We start from the raw sequence: 14,907 nt of genomic DNA, 5'->3' as shown, positions 1-14,907 counted from the left end.
GAAACCCCGACATTCATTTGCGACCTGTAACCGATCATACTGCTTTGTTGCAAATCTGACCGCTTCGTCCCAGCACTGTAAGTGGTGGTAAATAAAAACTGATTTTTACTAAACTGCCGTTCTGGCGGCGTTTTAAAACATTCAGTGACGCACGTCGGCCTCCCACTCGCGGCTTCTTCGTCTTTCTGTAGTCTGTGATACTGGGGCCGGGTGACTGGCCCTGCGACCCAGTGGCAGCTTTGGTTGCGCCTAGTTGCCCCCCAGGCGTTCAAGCAGCCCGGCAACCCGGACTGCTCACCCCCCTTCTGCCTTAGCCATGCAACCCCATCCTCCCAAGGGGGTGGGATTGGACCCGTTTACCCAAGCTCGGATAAGCGGGGCTACATGTACACGGTCTGTATGGCTTGGACATACCAGAATAGGAGTTGGGTAAGGAGAGCCTATGTAGCCTTCAGGAGGCGTCGGATCCTACCCCATTCACAGACCACTCGCGGCTTAGCCCGAAGATAATCGCAATTTGGCAGCTCGTGGGACGGAGTGTATCAAGCGTTAAGCGTTTGTAACAGCTTTGTAAAATATTTTTGTTAATTATGTACCTAACGTACCTGAAACATTATTCGTGAATGGATTAGGCCGCGAATTAGGATCTAAGAAAGTTTTTACTTTGTGCAGCAGCAACTCTTTCACGACCGGAAAACCCCTTTTCCCCATGGCAATCAAGTACTGCACCAGTTTCTTCTCCTCATCTTTAGTAAGGATGGTTGGCGGTCCTTTCCAAACTTTTTTATTGCCATTAGCGGTATTGGTAGCGCACGGTAGACTGAGGAATACCGTAAGCCATACACGCTCCGTACAATGTTCTTTTTTCAGAAGCTACTAACTCTATGCAGCGGGAGATAGCCGCTACATCACATTTTGACTAAATTGTATTCTGAAATTACTTGTGTCAGTTTTAAAGAAACAAAATAAAATCACTAAATTTACCTGATTATATTGGCCAAACTCGGAATAAAACTAAAATATACACGTTCCTTTCTTTTGTGTGTTACTTGTGAAAAAATGTATGGATACTATAGGAACAACTCTGGTGTTCGTGTTCAAAAGTTCATGTGAATCAATTATATTGGTGTTTGTAAGTAGCGAAATCATGTGGTTTTAATGATTTTGTAGTAATTTATAGCCTTAAGGAAATCATGATATTCGTTATAGATTCTTTAGGAATGTAGCATGTTGGTACAATTTGTTTCGAAAAAAAAATGAACTTAGGAGCTTCTATATTACGGAATGGAAAGTTTCATCTTTTGAACACTCCGCAGAAGATCGGACCAAAAGTCCACTTTGCCCCTATGTGCTTTAATAAACTGCAGAATACGATTCTCTGGGCTTTCGGTTTTATAAACGTCCGTCGTCATTGTTTTGCTGGTAATGAACGATGCCTTCTTCTTCCCGCAGCTGCAGATTACTGCAACATCGCTGTACTGCCCATACTCGCATATCAGTCCCATTTGACTTTTCATCACTTTTGAGTTAGCCCCATGACTGATGTTCATTTTCAATATATTTTCCAAAAAAATCTCAAAGTGGCCATTTAGTGCATGCTAATGTGAAAAAAATACCCGATTGACTGCGTCCCATATTGAAAGTACCCGCATAACAGTCCCATATATGATTACTTTGCTTAAATTAAAGATAAGTCCTAGTTATTGAAACTTCAACCATTTTTTAATATAAAGTAAATAAAATAATCAACAAATGGTTGTAATTCAAGTGTTTTTAACGAATTATACGCTGTTAAAGTTCAAATATCCGTATGGAATGAAAACCCGAACATCGACGTTTTAACGAGCAAGGTAAACAAAGTATGCTATAAGATGAGACTGATATGCGAGTACTTTTGCTTTCGCCTTCCAAAGTACCCGCATATCGTGTCCCATCTAGTTTATTTTCACCATTTCAATATTAAAAACGTGTATTATATATAAAATGTCATTCTCAGCGAAATGTTTAAATTCAAATACAATAGTTGGCATCAACCAATCATGTATTTTGGATCACTAATAACAGCAAAATAACTTCTAATGTAAAAATGTTCAATCGTTATTTTCTCAAAATGGTGATTTTGCAAATGGGACTCATATGCGAGTATGGGCAGTGTAGTGGATAAGTATTATTGTAATATTAGTGATAAGCATTAAGCATAAGTATTAGTTTTAGGTTTGTATTAGTGATTAGTGATAGCGTTAAGGATATTAGTCAGTCGTGATCAGTCGGTCAATAAATGAATTCATCACAATCGCCTTATTGGCAAACTTGTCAGCAACACAAATTTGTGTTTGTCCGCTGCATCTCCTCATCCGGTAGCGATGTAAAATTTTTGGCTGGAAATCTGCTTAAAATCTAGCTTCACGTACGTCTCGTCTTCCATTAGCACGCGGCCTTTGTACCTGGAATGCAACTTGTCGTACAGTAGCCGGGCCCTCTTGTTCGCGATGCTGTTTTGTTTCAGCATTCTGTTCGGATGCTTAAACGACTTGAAACTGCGATATCCTTCTCGCCGGAGAATAGTGCACCATACCACACCGTTGGGCCACATCTCGCAGGCTGAGGCCAGGGCTGGCTGTCGCGGCACTTTTATCATCCTCAGCTGGCGCTTTCGGGTGCCCGTCTTCGTTAAAAATCATTTTTTCCACTCTACGGAGCGTAGTCCGTACGGAGTGGCCATTAGCGCTACTTTGTCTATATCATTTTTTTCCTATTAAAGATGCGTGACATGCTCATTGTTTTTAATACAGTTAGTTGATTGAACGTGATGCAATGATGTATAACATTTTGAACCAATTTTTTGGGTTATCATGTAGTTTATAACAATGTATTTAGCTGTAACCGAATATAATGTTTTAGTTTAGACTTTTAGTCCTGATACGGTTGCAGTGTGTGTTTACACCGTTTTCTGTTTGTAAGCTCGTTTGGCGCACTCGCCTCAGCTAGCAACCCCGGCAATGTACGAAGAACATCAAACAATGATAGTTTTTTGTAAAGTGTATTTGATTTTGAATCGTCAAACCTCCAAGTTGCAACACTTACGGGTCAAGAAGATAAATCGTCACTTTCTAGGATCTATCGTAATGATAGCTAGCGGTTGGATGGTTGTAGTAGACTCGAGCAATTGAAGAATGCGTTTTTTCACCGGTTAACACTTTGTATTACCGTTGAATGTTTTCACCGGGGTTGACCGTTTCCGTTTCTAGCGGTTTACTTCAGATTGTGCGATTGTTCTGGCTAAATTGAATAACCGTTAAATATAGTGTCAAGACAGTCAAGATAAAGATTTTTTTTAATTTTCATGGTTAAAGGGAAATCGCTTAAGGGAATTTTCTCAGTGAAATTGGTAGTTTATTGGACGCTGATGTTGAAGGTATGTATTTTGTTTATTTTGTTTGTTGGTACTTGTCCGCCACATTTGGCTACACAAGTCGGTACAAAATAACGTGTGCACAATATACAATAGAATAAATTTTGACGGGTAATCTTACAAAATTATAACAAACTAAAACGAAGAGCCTCGCTAATACTATGGGACGACACATTAAAATCAATTAGAGCGTAATGCTGGTCGAAGCTACGGGCCATGGCAGACATTGGCTCATTGGCTGCATAGTCACTGCTGTATCTCTCAGTTTGAAGTGAATAGTTTGATCTGGAGCTTAATCTAGGTACATGAAAACGTAGTGTATTTAGTTACACTAATCATTCTGATGTGCATTAATGACGAGATAAGCCTCACGGCCACGACAGCTGAAAAATAATTTTCACCCGAAAAAACCGGTTTTTTTTCGCTTCACCATCGTTTTCACGACGCTTACCGTGGCCGGGCTCTTTATGGTAGGGCACTCACAACACTGTCTTCTATCTGACGATTTTAGATGAAATTGATAATTCTTTGATTAATATATCAAATAAACGTTCAATATTTGGTAGACTCGGTGATAATACGCACCACGGCAGAACAGTTTGCTTAGATTTGAGCTGCCAAAACATTTTCACCCTTTTTTCGCTACCATTTTCGTGGTCCCTCCACAGATTGTGAAAAACTTTTTCGGCACTCACAGTCGCGAAAAAGTGAGTGCCAAAAAAGTTTTTTGCCTCTCGTGGCCTTGAGGCTATATACTTTTGTTTTAGCGGAAGCAATTCTGCTGCAAAAAGGAAAACAAATATCGTTTCAGTTCTATCTTTTTCTGAAACATTTGTTTCAAACCCTAACCTAATATTTACAAAACCTAAACCTACACTCCAAGAAATGCTTAACTTACTTACAATATCCTGTTCCTAACCTAGCTTAATCCGTTATTTCTTCTTCTAAAACACATTTTCCTACATATTCGTACATGTTTGAAAAGTAGTTTCGCAGTCGTGGGCGGTGATTAGTGATGGAGCGCACCGGATCGATGCCATTAATTCTTCTTCGTTTTAGGCGTTATCTCTTTCGACTTTTTTTTCATTTACTGAATAGATTTTCTATCGGATTTAAAAAAGGGGAATAGGGCGGCAAATATTTGACAACGCAATCATCTTCAGAAAAAGTTTCCCTTAATTCTTCTTCTTCTTCTTCGCGATAACGACCTCTTGGTCATTGCCTGCCCGTTAAGGGCTTACGAGACTTGTTTCCTGTTGTACGTGGATAGTCAGTCCTCTCGTACAGGGGAGGGTCCGGTATCTTCAATATCAATAAACATTTTCCTATAAACTATGTAAAACCGTTCTAAAAGTTGGTGCAAATAAAGAACCGATAGTTGGACATATGTCGGACATATGAGATATTGATAAATCAAACTTTGATAACGAGTATTTCTTAGGCGCCACTAGCTTCAGGTGAAGATTGGATTTCAATGGGAAAGAGAAAGAGAGAGATGGTGATAGCCTTGTCTCTTGTACACCAGGGCAGAAATTCCCCAGTCTCAGCACCGTCAGAAATTCCGGCTCTAACAGGGTATAGTACACTACTGAGCTACACGCTTACCGGAACAGCAATTGATGGCGACTCTAAGCTTTCTATATATAAACATTCTTCCGTGGAAACTAACGCGTAACGCTAAGTACCAAACAACTGCAGAGAGAATGAGGCAGCATGCGCATGGGAACACGTGCCGGTGAGAAAGAGCGCGGAAATGTAGAGCAGAGATGCGGATGCTGTAGTTCTCGGGGCCTCTCTGTTGCTCTGCACTCTGCATTGTATCACTGTGCTCTCTCAGTGGCATGCCGCGCACGATATGAAAGAGCGAGCGGATGCAGACCAGATGTGTCCAACTTGCGATTCGCACTAATCGGTAGATGAGTACAAGGCGACGCTCTTGGATAATGGTTTGCAAGCACTGCTTGATGCTCTCTCGATGTACTGTTGCATAAAGCTTTCTCGAAGGTATGCCGCTTGCGGTATGAAAGAGCGCGCATATGTAAATCAGTAGTGCGGATGAGCTACACACTGACTGGTACAGCAACTGATTAAACTCTAATTTCTAAAATCAAACAAATGTACGTAGCTATTTGAGCATACTTTTGAAAGGCAAATGAAAATAATAGGAAATGCTTACTAATAAAGTTCTTATTTGAATAAGGGGCATATGCAAAACCTATTCGTTTACAGAAAACATGCTAAACGCTATTCCGGTATCAATACACATTAAAATTAATTTGTTATTGCAAGCGATGATTTAATGGGTTAAAGAAGCTGCAATAACGTGACACCAACCACAGTTATTACGATTTACATTAAACTGCTCAGATCTACAACTATGTCGAAATCATATTTTTCAAAATGCAATCTGATCAAATGCACTGTGTATGCAATACACATGTAACACAATCGAAAAATCTACATTTAAAATGTTTTTTTTGTTTTCGATTCGACCATATTTTAGACACGTAAGAACCCGTAGATTTTCACAGTCTAATGAAGTCTAATGAGTTCTATGAAATGCCTTTATCCTACGCAAATTCATTTTGGCAGTATTTGAAGCATTAACAATAATGTGCTTCTACGCGAAAGTTATGACGAAATCTTTCTATCTGCTATGTACTGTGTTAATAATAGCCTTTAGGATGGGTTTTAATGAAACTTACTTCTATTTTCCCAACATCCTAGAATAACGTAAGCATTGCAACACTGGACTGATTACATTGATTTTTAATATAACTTCAAGAATGCTACTTTGTTTTGATAAGTTCATCAAGCATTGAAACTTTTTCGGCCAAAACAATAAAGAATTCAAGTTTGATTAACCTAACTGTTTTATCCCAGAGTGTATGAGCTCGTGCGTTCCAATAAATTTTAGCAGGCAGGATTTTAGTTTCCTGTCAGTTATGGCAAAAACTTAAAGCTTTTATCGGAAATTGTTCTGACAAAAAACAGTGGACGGATCCGTAAAGTGCGACACAAGCAGAAGCAAATGTAAAAAGTGGCTTAATTGTTCCGTGCTTTGGGTCAAATGATGATTGGGAATTGTCAATCTAGCTCACACAGATTCCATAGTTGGACACAGATTCCATATTTGAACTTAAAACAGGGCAGTAGTTGATCGTTTAGCTCACAAAAGAACTGATAAACATGCAAACATTAATAGTTTTGTTGGTTACTGTTAAATTTCTATCCCTCGGTCGCAAATCCGCCTGATAGGTCAATAAAATAGCTTTCAGAGGGGTAGGGGGGAATAGGAACTGCGGGGTCGTTAACGAAACGTCTCACAGCGAGGCGAGTAAACTTACGCTGCACACCTTCCAGCCTGTTCATTGCTGTAATCCCCCCGGGGGACCACACAACACAGGAATATTCCAGTATTGGGCGGACCCAGCATCAGTACAGCGCCCTCAGACAAGGGGGGTCCCGTATTTCCACTGACATGCGCGTTATTAGGCCAAGTGCCCTGTTCGCTCTGTCCACAACAGAGTTAATGTGGTCAGTGAAAGTGAGTCGGTCATCCACCCACACCCGAGATCCTTCACCACAGATACTCTCGGAAGTGGAGTCCCACAAAGAGCGCAATCAAAACACATCGGATCCCGGATGCGGCCAAACGACACAACGTTACACTTGGACGGGCAGAGCACTAGGCCGTTCACGATGCACCAAGCTGAGAAATCGTCAAGGGATCTTTGGAGGGAATGGCAATCAAGGAGGGAGGAAACCGGGAGGAAAATCTTAACATCATCGGCATATAGTAAGTGCCCCTCACCAGGAAGGACACCCACGCAGTCATTGATGAAGATGGAAAACAGGAGAGGTCTTAGGACGCTCCCCTGAGGGACCCCAGAAGGACCCACAAAGGGAAGAGAGAGGTGATTTGCCACTCTTACCCTATAGGAGCGACATGTGAGGAAGGATTTGAACCACGAAAGCCATGGATCGCCAACTCCGTGTCGCTCGAGTTTTGTCAACAAAAGGTTATGAGGTAGGCAGTCAAATGCAGACTTGAAATCTGTATAGACCACATCTACCTGGCGTCCAGAGGTGATGGCCGGGTACAACCGAGCCATGAGCGACATACAGTGGCGTCTCGTCCACCTGAGTAACCTGTGCACTGCACAGTCATGAGTTTTTAAAATGAACCACAAAATTAATTGTTTAATTATGGTATTGTAATTTCCATCTGCAACAGTTGCGTTCAAAATCTACTTAACGCTTTACAATTCTGCGCTGGGCACTTCTGCTGGTGCACCGCTGCTACAGACGTGCATCTTTAATCAAATAAGAACAGTTTTCCTAACCACATTCTCATGTAGTTCATTCGGTCTTCACATTCGGTGAAGAAGCGTTAGTTTTCTTATTAGCAAGAATAAAAACCCAGTTGGAAAGTAATAAAGTTTTGTTTATGGGTGGGAACTTCAGCGAGTACACCAGCCAATCGTATAGTATGTACGCATTCCATGTGAAATTGTCGATGTATATGTGCCTTTCCTGTGCACATTACATTGTACCCAGGCCGGACCCGAAGGGAGTCTGACTTGCCAAATAAGAATGTGATTCTCAGACATTCACTAACCGCGGATTTATTTATAGAGTGCAGATGCCTATCAGACCACAAAGGACTAGCAAGGGATTTCTGGGGTGGGCAACATAGAGGAAACAGCGACGCTAACTAAGAGTTAAAGGTGGAGACAGCATTATCGAACGTTGCAGCATCATCCAGGAAAGACCAGTCGGTGTTTAGGAGTAATCGGTTGAGCTTCGCTTTGTCGAGCTTTTGGAAGCAAAGCGATCGTGGCTCACGACGGCGGGTGGGCGCACGCCTCGCTATGGTAACGGGCGGAATCAGCAATGTAACATCGAGGGCCGGGTGGTAGCGATCCTCAGGGACGAGCGGGAGCGGTGTGGTGGTTACGGGTGAGCAAACAGCGGCCGCGTTTGCGTCAGCAAAGATCAGGGCCAACTGCCGGCCTAGCAGGTTTGAGACACCCGATACCTGCAGCAGATCATTGTGAGCCATGTCGTCGGCAATCCGGAAGTTGCCGGAAGTGATGCGGTGCGGTGCGTAGGAGGTCGGTGAGGATGGGACAATGCGCCAGCCTAGTGATGGGCAGTTGAAATCGCCGAACAGCAGCAGCATATCGCGATCTGCCATCATTGCTTGAATTTCCTCGATGCAGCTATTCAGATCATCCCAGACGGCTTCTGAGGAGCTGTTGGTGGAGGGGATATAAACAACCCCAAGCTAAGCGAGTATCTACCAAGCTTTAAACGCACCCACAGGAGTTCGAGTGAATTGAACGAGTGCTGCACCAATGAGGACACGTAGTTGGACGAACAGGCGATGAGGACACCACCACCACGAGATCGAAGGCTGTTATTTGAGTTACGGTCCGCACGGTAGACCACAAAAGCGTCATCGAACAAAAGCGATGACGGCACCGAGTCATCAATCCAGGTCTCGGTTAGTACGCAGACGTCGAATGCTGGTGAAGTAGTGAGGAAAAAGTCATGCACCTTTGTTTTTAAGCCTCGGACGATTTGGTACATCAAGTGCAGGGCGTCGGTGCTGACCGGGCAAGCGATGGCAGGATCAGTTTGCGGTGGCGGTGAGTGACGATCGGACGTGGGCTGTCGAAGTACGACATTTCCATCCAACTGTGAGGAGCAAAGATGGATCGGCAGGGTGTGAGGTAGTAGTGATCGGAGCTGTGAATCAAGGCTGCGGTGAGCCACGCAGGTGCGTTGCGCCGCGAATTCCCTCCCGCGGAGCATGGTGGAACACGAATTCCCGGAACCCCATGCGAAGTGGCTACGTGCACGGATCCAGAGTCACGATAAACATATCGACCGATATAATGACAGTAATAGCGGAATGGTATCGCAACGCATCAAATTTATCAACCCGTAAAACAGCGTGTACAATTGCCATGGCTACCGTACAAATCGTGGGGGAAAAATCTACCAGTTGTTAAAAAAGTCTTTAATTTGCATCGCAAACGAAACATTTTTTTATATCGACCGATATATTTAACTACTGCCTCAACCCATCCGATATACTGAAAAGAACTGTTAACCCTGGGTTTGGATGAAAAATTTATTTTAAAAAATGTAAAAATGTTATTTTGTGTTAATTTTTCGCTGTCTTATTATTTTGAATCGTTTTAGCTCATCAAAAATATATTTTTCTGGTATAAATTTTTGTTTTGTTTTAAAATTTAGTTATTTATTGAACAGCCTACCCGGGTAGTTATTGTAGTGTTATATTCAAAAAACAATTGGTTGGATTGTCGTATCGGCATGAAACTTTTAGGATGCCTAGAAATACTAATTTTCTATCGTTTTGCTAAAGAAAAAAAGTTTTTGAACAAATTTAAATAATTTTTATTTGCCGTTGTCGGTCGATACCCTTCAAACGTTCGACCGGACTACCCGGGTAGTCCATACATTCTGTATGGGAAATTCCGCATTTCTCGTACTTCGGACCATATATCATTTTATTGAGATGTCGGATCGATTTGAAATTTTCAGTGAAGATACTTGGGGGTGTTTTCCAAAATCTTTATTTTTATAAATCTCAGTTTCAAAGTCCCGTGATGAGATGTGGCAATAAACCCTACATTTTTACAGTGCACGGAAGCATGCTTTTTACAATCTGACTCTAAGTGGAAACGGGACTCGAACACGGGTTTACCAAGAGCGAAGCCGTAGTCTTGCCGAGGAACCATAGCACAAGTTAGAAATAGCGAGGAAATATTGCTACTTGAATGGCAAACGTAGATTTTGAAGAAAAATTTTATTTCGTACTATAAAAGATTTCCCACTCGGGATTCGAACACCAAACTTCTGATACAAGTCTCGAGCACCACTACCAGTACACCAGTTGTACGAATGGTCAGCATAGCGAAAATACAGGTATATATGGATATGTGAATAAATTGAACCACCAAACTTTTATTTTAATAATGGTTATGATAATTTGAAAAATATGTATCAAAATATGATCGGATTTGAAAAAGTACATTAAATATCTAAAAACAATCCTGAAAAAAAAATTTTACAACCGTCAACAAAAAAGTTTTTCCTAGCCTAGATTTGAACTCCGATCCTCCGGAAAAACACCCATGCACTATTATCCGATTTGAAAAATTACATTAAATATCTAAAAAATTCATGAAAAAATATTTCACAACCGTCAACAAAAAAGTTTTTCTCAGCCTAGATTCGAACTCCGATCCTCCGGAACAACACCCATGCACTTAGCCCCCTAGACTATTGATGAAAGAAAATTTTCGCGTGATATCACTGCTACTAATATGTATGTAAGCAAACTAAATATAGCATAGAAAATGAACCAAGAATAAAAACTTTAGTCACATTTTTCCTCCCCGAGCTTCGCCGGGGCTTCGAGCTAGTATTGTATAACTTTTATAATTTTAAAAATTGATTAGGTATATTGATTTGAGGTTCCAAAAAATGTCACCGATGTATACAGAATGAGTATTTTTCTTTTGTACAGTTATGCATTGTGTTCCCTGTTCTTATAAATTCACTTATTTTGTTTTATGGTTCCTGCATTTTCATTTCATTTATTTAATAACAAGGTTATCTGGCCCGCTGGCCTACATAACGCTTAATCTTAACTATTCACATTAACATATATCTGATCGTGGACCGTGCCTCACCTAGCGACATATTAAAATCTAACAACGCACTACATTCATTATACAGTACGCACATTTGGAACACCGGGTCCTGAGTACAGAAAACAGTCCGGCGGAACTCCGGCTGTAAAGCGTTTGCGCTTCTCAACATTCTCGACGGTGCATAGAGATTAATTTTTTCTAGGAGATCAGGAGCGTCAACCGAACCTGAGAAAAGTTTCAAAACAAAAATACACTGAGAAACATTCCTCCTATTTTCTAGAGAATCGAGACCAAACAATAAACAGCGAGTCCTATAAGGAGGACGGGACATACGATTAGCCCATGGCAAACGATAAAACAAGACACGTGTGGCCCTCCTCTGGATATTCTCCAATCTATCAATCCACGTGGTTTGAACTGGTGACCAGACAGTACACGCAAACTCATTGGTCACACGCAAGAATTGGTCTTACCAGCGAACAGTACAAGGATTTTAAAGTAAACGCGGACTTAAAGCTCTTAGAAACACGAAAAATAAAACCTAGTTGACGTAGAGCTTTGGCAATTATAGAGTTGAAGCGCCCGTACCGTGGAAGGAGACACCGTTTTCGCAATTTCCGTTCTCTTCCTCTTGCCAAGAACATCTCTAACTGTTACACCACTTCGCCTTAGACAAAGTTTTGTGATTGCCCAGTATTTTTCGATGGGGCGAAACTCTGGGAAATTTGGTTTTGGTACATAATGAATCTTATTGGCCCTGTACCACTCTAAGACAACATTAGAATAATGGCAGGTCAAAAAAAAAAAAAAGCAGGGGCTGTTTGTTCAACTATTAACAAAACGATACTTTTGAAACGAAACATCAAAGAAAACATTATGTCAAAGGCCTCAAATGTCTTTCTGAATGAATAAACAAAAAAGAACTATTAAAATTAATTGCCCAAAAACCAAACCATTCGTGCGTTCAACCAACAACAAAAACTTAGTATTTGGCAAGTTGATGAATTTAGTAGTTTTTTCATCGAAATGGCTAAGATCTTTTTTTTAGAATGTTTATCATGTAATTTATAGTGGAAAGCAAACAAAACAAATTCCGATATCATAACTATACTGGTTATTTATTTACTTTTATGATTTATAGGGTAAAATTGGGGGTCCGTGACAGCCGAGCGGTAGCGCCGCTTCGAAAATCGGCCCATGAGCGCCGGGGCTCACCACCTCGACGGCGTGGGTTCGAATCCCAACCGAGACCGGACCCTCCCCTGTACGAGAGGACTGACTATCCACGTACGTACAACAGGGAAACAAGTCTCGTAAGCCCTTAACGGGCAGGCATGACCAAGAGGTCGTTACGCCAAGAAGAAGAAGAAGAAGAAGAAGAAGGGTAAAATATTTTCCATCAAATTATAAAAAACCTACACATACTGCTATGTTTTTCTTTTGATATTCTCTTATTTTAAACCCCTAATAGCCAAAATATTGTGTTGTATTGCCAATTTTAAGCTTGAATAGCTTACGGTCGTGAAAGGGCTAAACAACAATAAAAAAAATCATTATTATTGGGTACAAGAATGTCTTATGTAAATAGACAAACCCAACAGCTTTATCGTTCGGTCACCACTATTCCATTTTTCTTTTAAATATGAAGATATTGGGCTTGTATTGTATTATCTACAAATAGGATCATTTGCCTGTGGTCACATATTTAGAAGATCATTATCAATAAGCATTTTATAAAGAAGTGTTAAATTTAATATTTACCATTAAAGCATTTAAACTGTAAAACCCTTTTCTATTGAAATATTGAATTGGGTTGTCGTGAAGTGCGACAATTCTGATGTGAGTTCCATCGATGCACATCACTACACAAGGACAGGTAATTTTTTATAAACAAAATTTCCTTGCGTCTGATTTTTCGTCGGCAGTCATATACATTGTTATGAAATACTCTAGTTCACGTTCCAACGCGGCTAGAGTTTGATCTAGCGTTTCAGAAAAAGTCGATTGGGCAATTGCCATAGTAAAATCGTTACCAACACCTTGTTGGTACGACCCTTGTGTAAAAATCGCAGTTTTGTTGCCAATTTTTCTTTCGCCGATAACCCACGCTTTGCTTACAGGCTGTTAAAGGTTCCACTTTGGCAAGGATTTACTCAAACAGCCTCTTCGGAACTCGGTAATTGTTAATGAAGCTGAAAAAGGAACATGTTTACACCGTGGCAACGATTGTTGAGCCAATACGCATAATTTTGCTTACGTTTTATCCAATAATTCAAGCGGATCAAAATGCTTCTTCAATCGCCTGCGGTGTGCTGCTAGATTTATATGCTCTTCATTCTCCGCATCATTTAAAAAGAATATTGAATTTATCATTCTAATGTTTTGGATGCCTCACGAACTAAAATGCTTCTCGATACGATAGAATTCGCACTAATTGTAACGTTGTCATAAGCAAACAAACTGTTGGTTTCCATGGTAATTTGACAGACGGCGAAACTACTCGATAGGTATTATGGGTTGTTTTAATTTTATCAACTGCTCTGTTGAATACATTCAGTACGATGGTGTCAGTGAAGTACAAAATCGCGCGTATAAACGCAAGTCAACGCGGGTCAACAAGTCTGTCGAATCGCGGTGTATTCGTTTATACGCGCGACTGACAGACCATCCGTACCGGCTTGTGCTATCCTTATACTTAAAATAGTTTTGAGCGTTACTTAGCGTTTTTTTTCGTTTGACGCGTTTTTTCGACCATGCGTTTTTCGACCGTCGCGCCCGCCACAGCTAAAACCAAACATGCGATGGAAACACTCTCTCTCTCTCTAAATCGTTTTCAGCAGAAGATCAAGAGCAAAATCACTACAGCATAACACAAAACCTCTGTGTCTTGAACGATAAAGTTTTCATTTTCACTTAAGCACAAGTTTTAATGTATTTTAGATAAAACTTTTGTAAACAAAACCTTCACACACACGAATGAACAAGTTAGAACTGCATTGACAGCTTGCTTTGATTTCCTTTGTAAAGGTAGGGTAATGTTAGCCAGTTTCATGAAAATGATATTTTTTCAAGACACTGACAGGGCCAAGGTATGTACATCGTTGCAAGGTAATCTAATTTTTAAATCAACATGTTTTGTTATCAAAACAGGTAATGAATGATTTTATTGAAACCTTTTTAGTGTTGAAAAAAACTTTTGCGCTATTTTTGTTCATTGATCATATGGTGATCCTTTTATCATCGAAAAATAATAGATACGTCAGCTGTCTCAACCTTGGTTATGTGATGCAAATATCAATTTCAGGCAAGGCCCAAGGTTTCAAGGTAACTTTATTATAAAATCAATAGTTTTTGTGATCAATGTGTTTTAAAAATGTCAGGATTTTTAGTTTAGCAAACTATAAACTGAAGAAGCGTGGTTTTCATATTTTGATTTGAAGAACATACAATGATGCTTTTAGTTTCTTTCTTTTAGAACATACAATGATGCTTTTAGTAGTAGTTCTTCTTTTGTTCCGCGCAAGGTACAAGGAGCATTCAAAAATTTAAGGAGACTTTATGATAAAATCAGTAATTTAGTTATCCATTGGTGGGCCCAAGGTGTGTATAGAGTTGTAAGGTATCTTTGTAAATGTTCATGTAAATATAATGGGCATGTGAAACTGATCTTGTGCAAACCCAAGGTGTACACAGCATATCAAATAGAGAAAATGGAATATCATCATGGGTTTTCAATAAAAAAATGGAATTGCAAGGTGATTTAATTTATTTGTCATAATTTTGACATCTTGATGCAACAGTTTT

General features: G+C 40.3%; 1 pseudogene; it reads right to left on the bottom strand.

Moving 5' to 3' along the window:
• Positions 1 to 12,834: 12,834 nt before the first annotated feature.
• On the bottom strand, positions 12,835 to 13,476 carry LOC131264494 (uncharacterized; annotated as a pseudogene).
• Positions 13,477 to 14,907: the final 1,431 nt, after the last annotated feature.

This window comes from Anopheles coustani, chromosome 2, assembly GCF_943734705.1.
Source record: "Anopheles coustani chromosome 2, idAnoCousDA_361_x.2, whole genome shotgun sequence".
NCBI classification, from domain to species: domain Eukaryota; kingdom Metazoa; phylum Arthropoda; class Insecta; order Diptera; family Culicidae; genus Anopheles; species Anopheles coustani.
This window is presented reverse-complemented; position numbering and strand designations above follow the sequence as displayed.